General features: G+C 49.1%; 1 long non-coding RNA gene across 1 annotated transcript; it reads left to right on the top strand.

The window, feature by feature from the left end:
* The first annotated feature begins 74 nt into the window (after nt 1-74).
* LOC115519078 lies at nt 75-16,776 on the top strand. Its single transcript, XR_004343813.1, has 3 exons — nt 75-965; nt 15,714-16,343; nt 16,480-16,776. It is a non-coding gene; the product is annotated as an uncharacterized LOC115519078 (long non-coding RNA).
* The last annotated feature ends 218 nt before the right edge of the window (nt 16,777-16,994 follow it).

Raw genomic sequence — 16,994 nt, 5'->3', positions numbered from 1 at the left:
GAGGCGGGGCATCCTGGGGCGGGGCGGAGCCGCGGAGCGGCGCGTTCCTGGGCTGGGGGTGGTGCGAGGCCCGGCGCGGTCGCCGTGGTTACCGTACCCCGGCTGCGGCTGATCAGTAAACACTAATTACGCCCGCCACCCAGGTGCCGGGGCGGCTTGCTGAAGACTGAAAAACACCTCAATCCCACTCCGGGACTTTGGTATGGTTTTTAATTTTACGGCTCCTGTCCTCGAATCTGTCCAAGCGTATTAGTATTACGTGCGAGGTTTTCCGACAGGACTTTGACGGATGTTGCCCGGAGAGAAGCTGCTTTCCCGGGCAGAGAAAAGCTTCCTTTAGAGGCCTGGATGGACGAGCCCTGCTGTACCCGCCTGGACCTGATGCAAGCGCTTGGGTGGAGCAGTCCTTGATGGAGCAGAAACATCGTTTTCTGTGTGAGGGCCCGTCATGGCCCAGGTGGACAGCCACGCAGACACACGCGCCACCTCCCCCAGAAATCAGTCCCAGGCCAGGGGTGCAGGGGAGCGGCTTCGCCCGGGAGACTCACGAAGAGCGCCACTGCAAAACTCAGACTCTTCCGCCCCAGCACGCTGTCGCTGCCCCCGCTGTCCTGCCCGCGAGCAGTGGGGACACAGACGCGTGCACACAGACCGCCAGGGCCACTTCATGGGCACGCCTAGTCTCACGCACGCGGGCGGGCGCTCACCATACTGCTCCAGTCCCCTCCCAGCCCCATAGCACCCTCTAGCGGGGATAACGTGCTCCCTCGTAGGCGCACCGACCGACCGGACTTGAACCTAGCACCAAGCGCCCACCCTCCTCCTTCCTTAGCCCGGTGCTGCAGCTGAAGCTTCTGCAGGTTTGTTTGATCACCTGCCTTTCTACTTCTCCTGCGTTTATGACCCTGCTGACGCCCGGGGAGAGGGCAGCACAGCTAGCCAATCAGGATGCTCTAAAGGTCAAGGTAATGCCCATTTCCCAATTTGATTCACAGACTTCACAATTCTTGTTCTCATGACAAAACGTGGCAGTCAGCACTAAATGTGACGTATCCCCTATCTTCTGGCAACCGAAAGAATAAAATGCTGAAAATATAAACAAACCCTTTTTATTAGAATTAGAGGTCAGTTCTCTTAAATGGTTATAATTCTTCTCACCTGGGACCTGTCTTCAGTCTTAACGCGCTGACATGAGATGAGTTGGTCTGCATCCCAGGCATCCCTTGTTTCCCTTATCACTTTTTAAAAAGTCTTTTTAAGTGCAGGGAAGGGGCAGAGAGCAGAGGGAGAGAGAATTCTAAGCAGGGTCTGTGCTGTCAGCAGGAAACCAGACGGGGGGCTCAAACTCTCAGAACTGGAAAGATCATGACCTGAGCCAAAATTCAAGAGTCCGTGGCTTAACCCACTGAGCCACCCAGGGGCCTCTCCCTCATCAATTTAGGTAATTTTTTTTTCCTTCAGCTGTCAAAACACAGACCCCCTTTTATGAACTTTACCCTGTAGAAAAATGACCCATTTGAAATCCTTCAGTTTGTAAGCTTAAATTTCATTGGAGGTTAGAGTAGGTTCGCGGATGAAGGGACTGGAAGGATAGGAATGAATGTACACCTGTGGAGTCACTTTCTTTCATATAAGGTGCCTGAGCCTTTCAGTACACTGAACCCACTCTCTTTCCCACCTTTGAAAAAAAAAAAAGTGTGCTTTCATCATAGTTTCTGTGCTTGAAAACCCAAGGCAACTCCTGGTTTCGCCCTAATGTACTAAAAACAAACTCGTGCCTCTGCAATCTGAGGCCTGGAGCTACAGGTCTCATGAAACCAACCTGACTGCAGATGTTGTTCTGACTTCCACGCTTCGCCCTTCTCAGGACACCTTCCTTTTATCCCTCCAACTCCACCTGCACATTCCCCATCTCCATTCACCTCTGGTCGGTCCCACAGTTCAGCCCTTCGCTGCTTTTGCCTCGTTAAGTAGCAGAGTAAGGGCCTTTCAGATGGGAGGGTTAGTCCAGTCCTGGGTTAGAGGCCTCTGGTTCCCACAGGGTCTGGTTCTAGCCTTCATGTGGTCCTTGGTGTGTGGAGCCGTTTGGGAAGGTTTGAGGAAGAAGGAATTCATTTGTGGTCGGCAGAGAGGAATGAAGGTGAGGTAGGAAAGTTGAGAGGTGCCAGGTGAGGTCGGCAGTTGAGACCTGTTTGGGATTTGTCCCAAGCTCCATAAGAACCCTAGGCTAGACACCAAAATAATTTGGAGAGCTGTGTTTTTCCCTGTCAATTTATGACTGGCCATGTCTGGCCAAGAAAAAGGAGGTGGGGGAAGCACGCCAGGAGCCATTTGCCAGACAACTCGGCAAATAAGGCTGAGTCTGAAACTGAGGCAGGCTAGAAATTGCAATTAGCGTGGAAATGAAGATCTTTTCAGAAAAGAAAATGGCCCCAGCACTTGTTCTCTATTGTCTCTCCCATCCTCTGGCGCCCACCCAGACAGCCCTAAGACAGCCCCTTGGCTCACAGACTTGTGAATACCCAGCCAGGATAAGGGGGAGCACCCACCCATCCTCACCTGCTTCTGGAAGGGCTGTGCTGCCTGTGAGGAAGGGAAACCCAGGGAGGCTGGCAGCAGGCAGGTCCGCAGCAGGGAGGAGGAAGATCTGTTCTGTTGAATACATTTGGATAGGTTTATTGCACACCCCCAAATCACAGCAAGTTTAAAATGCTGTCCTTGGGGTGCTTGGGTGGCTTAACCGGTTACGTGAAGGACTTTGGCTCAGGTTATGATCTTGCGGTTCATGGGTTTGAGCCCCGCGTTAGGCTCTGTGCTGACAGCTCAGAGCCTGGAGCCTGCTTGGGATTCTGTGTCTCCCTCTCTCTCTCTCTGCCCCTCCCCTGCTCACACTCTGTTTCTCTCTCTCTCAAAAATAAAGAAACTTTAAAAAAAGTAAAATAAATAAATAAAATGGTGTCTTTGAGAGTTTGTCTCTCTCTTTCCCATCCGAAGGTATTAACTTACCTAAAAAGTGCATGCTCTCTGGAAGAAGGCTGGGAACTCTGAGCTCAAGTTAGAGGATACAAACTTAGTCAACATTTTTTGGCAATGAAAAGGATAGGCTGTTTTGTTGATTTTCATTCTAATTTTGTTTATATAATATGGGTGGTAGGTCCTGCTAGCCTACATTATACTCATTCTAACGAAGCCATCCATCATTTGAGCATTTACCACTGACAGATTCAGGGCTAAGTGCTTTGTATGCATAGTTTTGTTTTATCCCACGCCAGTCCCACCCAGTGGGCATTAATCGCCCTATGGATGACAGAGGAAGTGGAGTCTGAGAGGTTAAGCAACCCACTCAAGGCCATACAGCCCCAGGGTGGTAGTGTAGGACTCAAACTGGGGATTTTGACCCGCACAGCCCAGCAGCTCTGGGCACGACCCTGCAGGTACCGGGACGTGGGAGCCGAGGCAAGGGAGACTCGTGTCCCTAGCGGCCTTGCAGGAAGCGTCTGCAGTGCCCAGCAGGGAAAGGCCTAAAGGTCCCAGACAAAAATACTGCAGAAACAGCCCCTGATGGCAGGAAAGAGCCAGCCCTGCGCTAGGATGGGTCGGTGGCTGGAGGGTGGCGGGTGGCGGGCGGCGAGCGGGAGGTGGCTGAGAGCCGGGCTTTGGGCCATGGCCAGGATTTGGGCTCCAGAGCGGCCTTCCCACGACCGAGGCCCGGGGGGCCCCACAGGCCGAGATTCTCTCCCGCCGCCCCGCGGCGCCCCAGGCTCCGTGTCTAGCGGCTGCGGCCTGTCCCCTCCCCTGTGGCCCAGGAAGGCTGCGAAGCGAGCTAGTTCCTGGGCCTGTGCATGTTTCCCTGGGTGGGGCCTAGGTGCCGCCGTCTGTTTCCTGCGGGAACCCAGCACCCAGCTCCCGGTTCCTGACCAGTTCACACTGGTCCACGGCTTGGACACCCGGGTCGGCGTGACCAGGATGCAAACGTGGTTACGTAGGCCTTTTGCAGGAAGAGTAATTATCCACGATGGAGTGGCTTACGCGTGCTCTGTGATTATAGGTTCTTGCTCAACTCCGCAACAACCGTGGCGGTGGAGGGGGGTGGGGGTGGGAATATAATCCTTATTCTTGTTTCACAGATAAAGAGGGAGTCCAGGGTGGTGAAATAACTAGCCCAAGGACATTCTGCTGGGAAGTCAGGACATGCAAGCTTTGGTAACTGGAGAGGAGTTAGGAAAGTTGTGGACTGTTAGGACGTCTAGAACTCACGTCCTGGCACTCCTCTGCCAAACCCTCCAGGGTTTCCTCTAGGAGAATTATCTCCTCTCCCCACCTGAGGGCCCTCATCTCCCATTGTCCCAGTCTCTCCCTTCTGCCTTCTGCCTCCAAGCCTTGGCAATTGCTCTTCTGAGTAGAATACTGTGCCCCCCCCCCCCGATATCCACATGGTTGTTTCTTCACTTCTTCATGGTTTTCTTCTGTTTTGTTTTGTTTTGAACAGTAACTCGAATAAGGCTTTCCCTGGTCTCCTTTAAATCACCCCTCACACTTATCACTTACTTACTTATTATTTACTTATCCTTATCACTTACTTACTTTACACTTTCTTATTTTTCTTATTCACCTTCTATCTCCCCAGCTAGAGTGGAAGCTCCATGATGCAGGGAGGGCATTTTGTCTGTGTTGTTGTTTGGCTGGTGTCTTTCATTCACTGCTGTATCTCCCCATGCCTAGAACAGTGACTGGCATACGTGATGAACTTAATAAATATTTGCTGAACAAAAGGATGAATGAATGAACAGACCCATTTCTGTCAATGAAAGAGGCTAGAATCTTCTGATAGGACAGGGAGTGGGGGAGGGTGGGGATTAGGGGGGTTGTTGAAGGAGGCCATGTTGAAGGATGAGGAGAGCAAAGACCTATGAACTAAAAATGGTTGTCATGAAAGGCAGTGGGTGTGGGGGAAACCCCCTCCATGTCATCCACACCCTCTCCTCCATCATGTACTGGGTCACTGTGACTGGGCCCTGGCAGCTGGTATCAGCTTGGGGAGTCCCACAGGAAGCTGTTCTGTAGGTCCAGGAAGAGAATGAGATATGTCAGATGACAGTGTGTGAAATGTAACCTCCGCTGTCAAAGCTGATGTGAAGTGGCCCCATCTTAAAGAACAGGAGGTCAAGAGAAAGCCAAGGACTCTCTTGGAAACCAGATGCCATTGGCATTAGGGCGGGAAGTATCTTCTCCTCTGGTGGAGCTGCCCTAGCTCCTGGCATGGGTGTTGCTGCCCTGCCCACCTCATCAGGGGTGTCATCTGTGACCTGCCAGGAAAGACCTGTGCGCCCAGCAAGAGAGTCCTGGTGTTCTTCTGGCTCTTGGCAGCAGTTACAAAAATTTTTTTATGTTTATTTATTTTGAGAAAGAGAGAGAGAGTATGCACACAAGTTGGGGAGGGGCAGAGAGAAGGAGAGACAGAATCCCAAGCAGACTCCACACCATCAGCACAGAGCCCAATGCAGGGCTCGAACTCAGGAACCACAGTATCATGACCTGAGCCAGATGGAGAGTCGGACGTTTAACCGACTGAGCCACCCAGGCACCCTTTGGCAGTAGTTCAAAAAGTACAGGCTTAAGATAAGGAAACAACCCAAATGCTCATCAATGAATGAATGAATGGATAAAAAAGATGTGGTGCATATACATAACGGAATATTATTCAGCCACGAGAAAGGACATATCCTGCTATTTGCAACAACAAGGATGGACCTTGGAAACATTGTGCTAAGTGAGAGAAATCGGACAGATAAACACAAGTACTATATGATATCACTTATATTTTGAATCTAAAAAAGTCAAGCCCATAAAAAAACAGAGAGTAAAATGGTTACCTGGGGATGAGGGGCATGGTAAAGAGTGATGGTATTTAAGGTACATACTTGTAAGTATGTACTAAATAAGCCATAGAAATCAAGTACAGTGTAATGAATATAGACAATAAGATTGTACTGTAACTATGTAATGTGGCAAGTATCACTACATGGACAATCATATTACAATATATAAAATGTATCAAAGTAACAGGCTGTGCACCTTAAACTTACACAATTTTATATGTCAAATTTGTTTTTATTTATTTTTATTTATATTTTTTTAACATTTATTCATTTTTTTAAAAATTTTTTTTTCAACGTTTTTTATTTATTTTTGGGACAGAGAGAGACAGAGCATGAACGGGGGAGGAGCAGAGAGAGAGGGAGACACAGAATTGGAAACAGTCTCCAGGCTCTGAGCCATCAGCCCAGAGCCTGACGCGGGGCTCGAACTCACGGACCGCGAGATCGTGACCTGGCTGAAGTCGGACGCTTAACCGACTGCGCCACCCAGGCGCCCCCATTTATTCATTTTTTGAGAGACAGAGAGAGACAGAGCATGAGTAGGGGAGGGGCAGAGAGAAGAGGGAGACACAGAATCCGAAGCATAAGCTCCAGGCTCTGAACTGACAGCACAGAGCCTGATACGGGGCTCGAACCACAAACCGTGAGATCATGACCTGAGCCGAAGTTGAATGCTTAACCGACTGACCCACCCAGGTGCCCCCATATTTATTTTTTAAAAAGTACAGGCTTCGTGTCCTCAGATTATGGGTTATCTGGGACTTGGAGTTAGGCAGGCCTGGGATGAATCCTAAATGCAACTTTATTGTGTGTGTGATATTGGACAGGCTCTCTAATAAAAAGCGTGGGGGATGAGGTCTGAGAGGCTATCGTGAGAACTAATGACATAATGCATACGATGTGCCAGGCATACAGGTGCTCAATAAGTCATATTGGAGCCTTATTTTCTTTACTGTCAGAGTCACATTCAGAAGCTGGAATGGTGTTTAAGAGTGCAGTCGAGAAAGCAAGAACCCAACAAGGAATCTGGAAACCTGTGCTGGCTTCCAGCTCCAGCTGGTTATGTGGCCTGAGCAGGCTACTTGGCCTCCCAACAGCAGTCTCTATAGGAAAATGGAGGGGCTTGAGCTCCATGACCCCTTATGGTGCCCGGATATAGCTCCAGTATTCTATGATATGGGACTCTGAGAAATCATTTTTAACTGGACTTCACTGAAGGGAGGAAATAAGAGGCAAGGGCCCATCGGACTTCACACAGAGGAGCTTCTCAGAGGTCTTCTTCTCCGGAGTTGGTGGGCATTTGTGTGTTAATGCACTATGAACTTTGGGGAGCTCTGCTAACAATATCCTAACTGCCATTCTCCCTCACACGTGGGACCCAACCTCAAAGTGGCCTATGAAACACAGGGGCATCCTTCACACAAAGGCAGCTAGGTCAGCGATTCTTGAAACTGGCTGTGCTTCAGGTTCACCTCAAAGCAGATTCTCAGACTCCACCGCATGCTTACTGATTTAGAATCTCTGTGGGCAAGCTCAGGAGTCTGTACTGTTATCAGGTTCTCCGTGATACCCACAGCTATTTAAGCCTGTGCATTTGGGACCCATTGCAGCAGGGGACTGCCAGTTGTGTAGGGTACGAGACCGACAGGACACGTGTTCTCCTAAATGTCTTCGCAGTGTGACAGAAGTGGACATCTTGCCTGACAGTGTCACCTCGTTGACGTGTCCTGGCCTGACAGATGTGAGAGCATGGTGACCAGGCATTGTGCATTTGCTTCTCTGGTGCTTTGTTAGGCTGGCTAGGGGAGCAGCTCTTTGGGGGACACCAGCACCCAGTGGGCAAGAGGATGAGTAGAAAGGTGGGAAGGGGCTGTGTGAGTCCACTAGGACAGCCATAAAAACGTACTACATACTGAGTGGCTTAATCAACACAAATCTATTTCCTCACAGCTCTGGAGGCTGGAAGTCTGAGATCTGGTGTCGGCCAGTTGGTTCCTCCTGAGGGTCTCTCTTGGCATGTAGATGTCTGCCTTCTTCCAGTGTGTTAGCATTTGTCTGTGCCCCAGTCTCTTCTTATAGGGACACCAGTCATATGGGATTAGGGCCCAACCATATGACCACATTTTAACTTGATTACCTCTTTAAGGATCCCATCTCCAAACACAGCCACATTCTGAGATACTGGGGGTTAGGGTGTCAACATATGAATTTGGGGGAGAACACGACTGAGCCCACAGCAGGAACACTCAGGGGCAGCATGGAGGAGAGGAAGCGAGGAAAGGGGCAGTGTCTTTTTGTTTCTAGGCTTGTCCCAGGGCCCACCTGGCCTTTCCTACGCACCAGCCTCTGGGGGCTCATCACTTCCACACTTTCCTTGGAAGGAGTGCTGGACTCTCCCTCTCCTGGTTCTGATCCCATTTATTCCTCACAACCCTCCTGTGAGGCAGGCAGGGCAGGCTTATCGTTATTTTGCAGGAAAACATGAGTTCAGAGAAGCCAAGTGGTGTATTCCAGAATGTATCCCATGATTGGTATCCAGATTTTCCTGCACCCAGAGCAGTATTCTTCCCATGGGTGCACTGGGCACCTGCTATGTGCACTACATCTGTTTCTGTGGCTTCCAGGGACTTGGGTACAATGTCTGAGGAGGGCTGAGTGCTGGCAAGGGGTGGTTCGAAGAGAGATCCCATGTCTCCCTCCCTGCCCCCTCTTCTCTCCTTTCTTTTTTATTTTTTGTTTGGTTGGGATTTTGTTGTTGTTGTTAGTTCTCTCCTTTCTTTTTTATTTTTTGTTTGGTTGGGATTTTGTTGTTGTTGTTAGTTCTCTCCTTTCTTTTTTATTTTTTGTTTGGTTGGGATTTTGTTGTTGTTGTTAGTTTTTGTTGTTTGATCACCTCTTATATTGTATTCTCTGATGGAACTCCTAGGAGAATAAAGCCCGTTCTGTGTATACAGATAAGTGTTTTTCCATTTTTGGCCTATTAAAAGCATGGGGCTTGCCTAATTCATTAAAAATTCATGCTCCATTTGCTTGGGTGTGGATGGTGAGAAGGCTGAAGAGCCAAGGAGACCAGGCTAGCTCATGTCTCGTTGACACGAGGGGGTGGATGGCTGAGCTGGGAATTAGAGAACACTCTGGAAGAGTCGATTCACAAACACTCGCTGGGAAGTGCTTGCTGTCCTAGGCCACAAACAAGACACAGCCTCTGCTGTCACTTCACGGAGCTAGAGAGGTCAAATGAATGGATGATGCTATGATGCTATGATGGAGATGTGCTCATCAAGGATCTTGGTTAAGTGCAGGATAAATTGGGGCAGCTGAGGGTGAGCGGGGGTGCTAAGGAAGGAGTCAGGCTGGGAGTGCTGGTTCCCCCCAGCCTCACACACACACACACACACACACACACACACACACACTCACACACTGGCTCTTGTGATGTTATGATGCACAATGCTTGTTCTGATCTGTATTCTCTGTGTATCCAGGCAGGTGGAAACTCTGAGAGCCATAGAATTCCCAGGCCACCTGCCAGCCCTTAGCCAGCCTGGGGGTGCTCAGAGGCCAGTAGGCTGCAGGAGGCTGATGACCAGTGCAGGGAAATGACATGGGCTGGAGTGTTACAGGGCTCCCTGCCCTGTGGTCACCTAGAAAACAAGCTCAACTTTCTACGAGTTTTCTGATGTATCTCTGCGTCACCAGGAGGATGGCCCAAACTGCAAAACCCAGAAACCAGAAGCAATTGGACAATGATTACAAGCTGCCAAAGGATGGCCTGTTTTGGGGGTGTGAGTGTGGGCGTGGTCTTGTCCTTCTGCTGTTGTACCCTGATTTGGGGACTTCCGAAAAGGAGTGTTCTTGGATTGCTTAGGCCAGCAGGACAGTACTGTCTTGTAGACAGGGTTCCACTAGTCTCTGGGGACAAGATTCCCAGAGTGACTGGACCTGGAGGTCCCGCATGTTGTTGCCTCCTGCATGATGTCTGCTTGTATTCTGGGCTCAGTCAGCAGTGTGCTTGGAGAAAAAACCCCAGGTTGCCTGAGAGTCTTGGGCAACATAAATGTCTGGGCCCCTTAGTCAGTCTGTAAACTGCTCTCTCTGGCAAGGCCAAGGGCAGAACTGCTTGTTTGTTGTTTTTTAAATCCTTATGCTAATCAAGGTGTGATGACAGGCTCTTTCTTTGCTCCCAACCAGGCTGGTAGAATTGGCGTGGGGTCGCTGATAGAGCTTTTGCCCAAAAGCCAACTCCCCCAGCTCAGGGGATTGAAGCCCCCATCCACCCCATTCAGTCCAGGAGCTGTGGCCAAGAGAGAGAGATCCAACAGGGGTGGAGGGGCCGCTTCTTCAAGAGCCGCCAGGGAGGCTCCAGACTGGTGATTTAGTGAGAAGAAGTCCCCTTGTTCATCTGTCACTTCCGTCCCCGAGGGCCCAGTACTGCAGCCCAGCAATCCTCCCAGCATCTGACAGGGGCGGCAGACCAGACCGGAGAGCAAGAAGGGGTCCTGCACTGACCTGGCCGGGGGCCCAGAGCTGCTCGGGGTGGGGGAGCCGCGTGTCAGGAAGGGGCCGCGGTGGGGGTGGGCAGGGGAGCCCGGGCAGGCTGGGACGGCCGCCAGCAGACAGCTTTGTTTTTCCGTGGCAGTTTGCTGGTGATACTTCTATTTCCCGAGCCGCCAGCTGAGGGGGGGAGGGGAGAAGAGCGAGGCTTGAAAGGGACAGACTGTGGCCACGAAGAGTGGGAGCCGGTGCTTGGCACAGCTGCGGGGTAGGGGCTGCCTTGACGCCCCGCCCCCTCGGATCTCCTGCATCCGCCCTTCAGATCTCGCGGCCAGGGGAGCAGATGTCTTGCTGGAGAGACTCCCCCATCAAGAGCCCCCCCCCCCCGCCCCTTCCCCCGGGACTCCCCTCCTCCCTGAGGCTCAGCAGGGCAGGCGCCGGGCTGAGAGATGGCCTGCCAGCTGTTGGCTCCCTCGGGCGCTGGCCCGGGCCCTGCTGTGTGTGCCAGGCGGCAGGTGCCACGCAGGGGGTGCTGCTTGAGTCTAGGGGCTGGAGTGTGCAGGGCGGGGGCGAAGGGGGGGTGCTGTGCAAAGGGGCCGCTGGAAGGGCAGCAGGTTGTTAAGAGGCAGGGCGGCTTCCTCTTCGGGATTCGAGCCTAGCGGCTGTGCCGAAGGCCCTGCACCAGCGACAGTTACAACATGGACAAAATACTGGGTGGACAAGCTAACAAAGTCTTGGCCTAAACCTAAGATTCCACGTCATTCTGTTTTCACTTGAAAAAAATGGCCTTCAGCCGTGGTCTCTTTTCCAGGCGTCGGACTTTCCCAGGGCAGTGAGTGGTGGAGGAAGGAGCATGTTAGCGCCAGGAGACATTTCTCAGGCTGTTCTGGCCAAGCTTGCTCCGAAGCTGACCCTGCATTCGGCTGGGAGCCGCAGAAGAGGCCACTGGCTGTGCAGAGCAAGTCCCAGGACTTCCCTAGGCTTAGGCCACTTCTGGGACCGCCCACCGCCCCCAGCCTGCCTCCGGAACCCTTCCCACATCTTCAGATGGTGGGGAGAGCAGCTGCGGGCTGCGAGGTCACCATGGTGACTGGCGACAGCCGGCAGCCCCTGCCTCCATCCTCCAGGCTGGCAGACCAGCCCCCAGCCCCCAGCCCCCAGCCCCCAGCCCCCAGCCTGCAGCCCCCAGGGAGCAGGAGGACTGCAGGGCCAGGGCCTGCCCACCGGCTGCCTCTGGGGCTTCCTTTCTGTGGCAGATTTCTCTCTGGCAGCCCTGTTTCAAAGGCAGGGTTCCGAGTTGAGGCAAATGGGCATAAACATGTCCCTGGAGGAGAACTCTAAGGCGTTACAAATGTAAGGTATTGTTGGTACAAATAAAATCAAACTCATTATCCAGGAGATACTAAAGATTATGATGTTAGAGAGAACCTAGTCTAGTCAGAATATCCTAATTCTCCTCTTGAGTGTCCCCCTGGCCTTGTGATTCATTCATTTAATGAGTCTTTCTGGTCTGCTGAAATCTTTGCTTTATTTTAAGATCATTTACTTTCAATTTGTCAGAGGTAAAGAATGACTGATGAACTTCCTTCTCAGACATCTTCAGCTATTTTAAGGCCAATCAAGTCTTCTCTTCCTTAAGCTCAGCCACCCCAATTATTCTGACTGGTGCTTTTTAATGACCTAACATCATTTTTCTTTTAGAATGACATGGACATATCTGCTCAATAAATTAGCATCGGCTGACGTATTTGGCTCTTACAAGTCCACCTGCCAATAAAGAAGAGGCAGATGGGGCAAAGAACTAGAGGAAAGCGTTGGGGAGTCATGTGACCATTTATCAAGCGAAGAGAACCAGCACCCAACCAAAAAAAAAAAAAAAAAAAAAGCACTACTTTTAACCTTTTTTTAAAGTCTATTTCCCATATCTTTAATTCCCTCTATTGCTCTTCTCTGAATCCTCTCTGGTTTTCAATGTCCTTTTGAAGGGATGTTAATCAAAACTACCCATTTTTCTGATCACAGTTCAAGTAGCTACACTGTAGCATAGAAGAATTACTTTACAATCTCTGTAAGTCATACAACTATCCTTTATTATAGCCCAAGTTATCAGGTGATCTTTGTTTCTTTGCTTCTAATAACACTGACTTATTATTTCAGTTCAGCTTGTGGTCAGCTAGGGCCCCTGGATTTTCATTTTTGTTTTCTGTCCTCTATACCTGGGTCTAACTACCAAGCATTTTTGTGTTAGTATGAGCCCTCCGCCATTTCATTTAACATGTTTTTATTGAGGCAAAATAAACACACACAAACCTGGACGGGTAGTTAAGTACACATCCCGATACATTTCAAAGACGCAGCCCACATAACCAACATTCAGATTAAGCAACCTTACGTTATCAGCAACCCCGAAGCCTCTCTTGCGCCCCCTTTCCACCTTTGCTTCCACCACCCCACCTGTGTTAACCACTATCCTGATTGCTAACACTGTATGTTACATTAGCCTGTTTTTATTCTTTATAAAATATAATCACAGACTGTGCACTATTTTGTGTCTGGTTCATTCATGTTGCCACTCACTTCCACTCTCCTTTCTTGAACTCACCCTTTTCATTAGTGGGCCTAGAAGGATGTAGGGGCCTGAGAACCCAGGCATTTCAAGCTCAGACCTGTCAATGTTGACTGCAGCTAGGTAACATAGTTCCTGTGACATGCCAGATTTCTGAGTTAGAATTTTACTCGAACCATTTACTGGTCATTTTGTCCCTTTTACTCTTCAGAATCAACCCTCTCCTCCCCAGGTCAATTTATACTCCCATATCAGGGTAATCTCTGAGGACATAATGTGTGTATGTGACTGCATTAGCCCCATGGGGAATTATTTCTGTGTTTATGAGGGAAAGGATTAGAGAGAGTTGTGTCTATGTTTAGGGAAGCCTTTAATCCAGATGTTCAGTTCAAGGTTTAATCCCTAGTTGTGGTTTGTGCTAATATGCTGTGGGCATGACAGGTATGGGAGGTGGGGAAATCACGTGTGTTGTTACCATAGAGCAGTGCTTCCCAGACCTTTTCACAACATGGCACCACAGAGATGATAACATTTATATGGAAAACTGTGGCCGATGGAGAAGATATGTATGTATAATGGGCAACAAAATGTAAGGCAATGTTTTATACCATTCCAATATTTACAACACTTACATTTATGTATATATTTATATTTAAGCAGATCTAGTATATATTTAAATGTATTTAGTGAGTAAATCTAATACATATATTTATATTATTATATATGTTTATGTTTAAGGAATCTAATAGCTCTTCTTTTTCTTTGTGCCATATGTAATGTTGATTTGTGTGTGTATGATGTAAATTGAATTCCAAATCCAAACTAATTTATTTCATATCAACTATTTCAGAATAAAGAAGTCCTAATTTGCAGAATAAACATGCATTGTTAGGGATGCCTGGGTGTCTCAGTCAGTTAAGCGTCCAATTCTTGATTTCGGCTCATGTCCTGATCTCACTGTCTGTGAATTTGAGTCCCTCAGTGGGCTCCATGCTGACAGTGCAGAGCCTGCTTAGGATTCTCTCTCTGTCCCTCCCCCACTAGCATGCGAGGTCTCTCTCTCTCTCTCTCTCTCAGAATAAATAAATAAACTTAAAAAAAACATGCATTGTCATTGGCTCACTTGGGCACCACTAAAAGGCTTATCAACCAAAATAACAACAAAAGTATCCAGTGTACACAAAGCTGGAGAGAGAGCTGTGCCTGCGGGAACCCCTGCCACCCTAGGGGCCTTCTTTGGGCTGTGGGCCACGCCCCCTGGCACGTGGAACACAAAGTCCTGGAGTAGCTCATGGTCGTGTCCATGAACAGCAGGTGCAGACTTTGTGTCTGGCTGCCGGAGTCCTTGGGCAAGTGGTGGAGGCAAAACCACAGGTGTGGGGTATTTCTCATTGTGCAAGCTGCCTGCAGGACCAAGTGCATGCCACTTCCCTGGGGGCTGCCCTTCGAGGATTCGGAGGTGAGGCTGCTACAGCTACTCAGGCCCTGCTCAGCTGCCCAGAAGGATGAGGGGATCATCTCCCATGGCATTCTTGGAGCTCATCTGCAGCACTCCAGTTGGCTTACCATTTGGGACATTCTTCCAAAGATGTTTTAGTGACAGAGGCCAATGCTCTAGAATTGTCACCTTAGTGTGTCTGAGCTGCTACCATAAGTACAGTAGGCTGGGTGGCTTATAAATAGCAGAAACACAGTTTTGGAGTCTGGAAGTCTGAGACCAGGGTACCAGCATGGTCAGGTTCTGGTGAGGACCTCTTCCAGCCCATAGACTGATGACTTCTCATTGTATCCTCACATGGCATAGAGAAGAGTCTCTGTGGTCCTTTTTTTTGGTAGGCCACTAATTCTATTCATGAGGGTTCCACCCTCCTGACCTACTTACCTCCCAAAGTTCCCACCTTCTTATACCATCATAGTGGGGGTTAAGATTTCAACATACACATTTCGGGGAGACACAGACGTTCAGTCCATTGCAATTCTTCCCCAAGCAAGCTAGTCACACCAGTTGAGGCTAGGAGAGCTTTTTTTTTTTTTTTGTAATTTTTTTAATATTTATTTATGAGAGACCGAGAGAGACAGAGCATGAGCAGGAGAGGGGCAGAGAGAGAGTGAGACACAGAGCCTGAAGGAGGCTCCAGGCTCTGAGCTGTCAGCATAGAGCCTGATGTGAGGCTCAAACTCACAAACCGTGAGATCATGACCCGCACCAAAGCTGGACGCTTAACCAGCTGAGCCACAAAGACACCCCTAGGAGAGCTTTGTTGAACAAGTTCCTGATTATTTATTCAGAAGGCTGGTGAAAAAGTGTCTGAATATGTGTGGCACTGAAAACTTTTATACAGAATATAGACAGGTGAATCACAAATTCAAGAGCCTTGAATTAGGCCCACTCAGAACAGGTGAGGATGGGCACTAATCTGAGAAAATATCTGCTCTAGATTCAGCCTGACTGAACTGGGCTGTGTTGGTGAGGACTGTGATAGATTATCCAAATGGAATAATTGAGAAGGGTTTAATAAAGGGACTACTTACAAGAGTATTTGTCGGGTCAGGGGAAATCAGCAACATTTAGTGAATCATCTTGGGAGTAGAGTGCCATTACCACCCCTCTGCTTGAGGAGAAGAAGAGGAGGTGTGGGGACTAGAACCTGGAGGGTAAAGTACTATAACCTTTAGTAAAGGAATGTGGCCACTGACAACCTGTGATGTGATGGGGAGGATCTGATGGAAACTAAGGAGCTGATGGCTATGACCTCATTGTCTTCTTCCTCCAGCCTCCTGTCAGAGCCTCCCATGGCCAAACCCAAGTGGATGCTGAAGACAAAGGAGCCCATAGATGTGGTCCACAGAGGCCAGTTTCCAGGAACAGAGTACAGAGTGGAAGAAAGAGAATATCCAACATTTTTCACACCTTTTGCCCTTCATCATCCACCTTGTCCAGATGAAGGTGTCATGTCCCCAGCCCCAGGACGTACAAAATCCCATTAGTTACTGAATGACATCGTACTCCCACCTGAAACCTAAAGTGTTAACCATAATGCTCTTCATGTAAGGTTTGGGGGTAAAAGTGAAGGAAGAGAATCAAGTAATTAACATAAAAGCTGCTATTATCCCTCCTTCTATACCTGGTCATGAGACTCAAGTTGATAATTGTGTCTTCCCTCTTTTATTACCTATTACACATTTCCTAACTCTTTGCTACCACCTCAAATAATCAGGATTTTTTTACCCTCATTTCTTCATAATCTGTGTCCTTTGGTGGCACTATCTTTTTTGGGTTGCCTCAGTTTTCCACTGATGAGTAATCTAGTGAAGAGAATACTCAATGGTGGTCTATGAAGTCTTGGATTCTGCATTTGGTCCTTCCTGACCTCATTGTATAGTGGTGACCCAATTTCTCCTTGGTAAGCAGATCACCTTGGTGAGTGGCACGCCCTCTTTTCTGATTATTGGTTCAGTAGAATGAGAAGCTGAAAATGGTTAGAAGGCAGTAGCAGCTTCTGACTTAACAGAACCTCACCCATGTTTTCTGGTTCACAGGGACCTCCACTGAGGCCAGTGAGCCCAAGGTCGCCAGGATCAGAAGCAAACATCCCTTAAGAGGATACAACAGTGAGAGGCCATGCCCACATCCATGCTCCCAGTCTGGTTTCCAGACTTGGGCATTCCGTCTATGGGGCAGCACCATACATTGGCTGCTGGTTTAAGGTATGTACTGTGTCCAATAGCAGGTTTTGCAGACTGCGGTCTTCCAGGAGGCATAGTAACTGAGCCTTCCGTGGGCCATTCAACTGGAATATGAAGCCATCTACTTTCTGAGGCATGTGGAAAGACCACATGAATTTAATTGGAACAAACTCTCTACTGCACTTTCTTTTTACTTTTAAGAAATGAGTTTCCTGGTCATAGGCAATGTGATTTACAGTGATGAATAAGGCATTCTGTAGGGAAGGATGGTGCTGGCAGAGCATTATGAGCGGGTAAAGCACAAATAAATGTAGAGTATGTATCTATTCATTTTAAGGACAAGTCACTGTCCCCACAATGCCGGAACA

The sequence above is a fragment of the Lynx canadensis genome, chromosome B4 (genome assembly GCF_007474595.2).
Source record: "Lynx canadensis isolate LIC74 chromosome B4, mLynCan4.pri.v2, whole genome shotgun sequence".
NCBI lineage: Eukaryota > Metazoa > Chordata > Mammalia > Carnivora > Felidae > Lynx > Lynx canadensis.
This window is presented reverse-complemented; position numbering and strand designations above follow the sequence as displayed.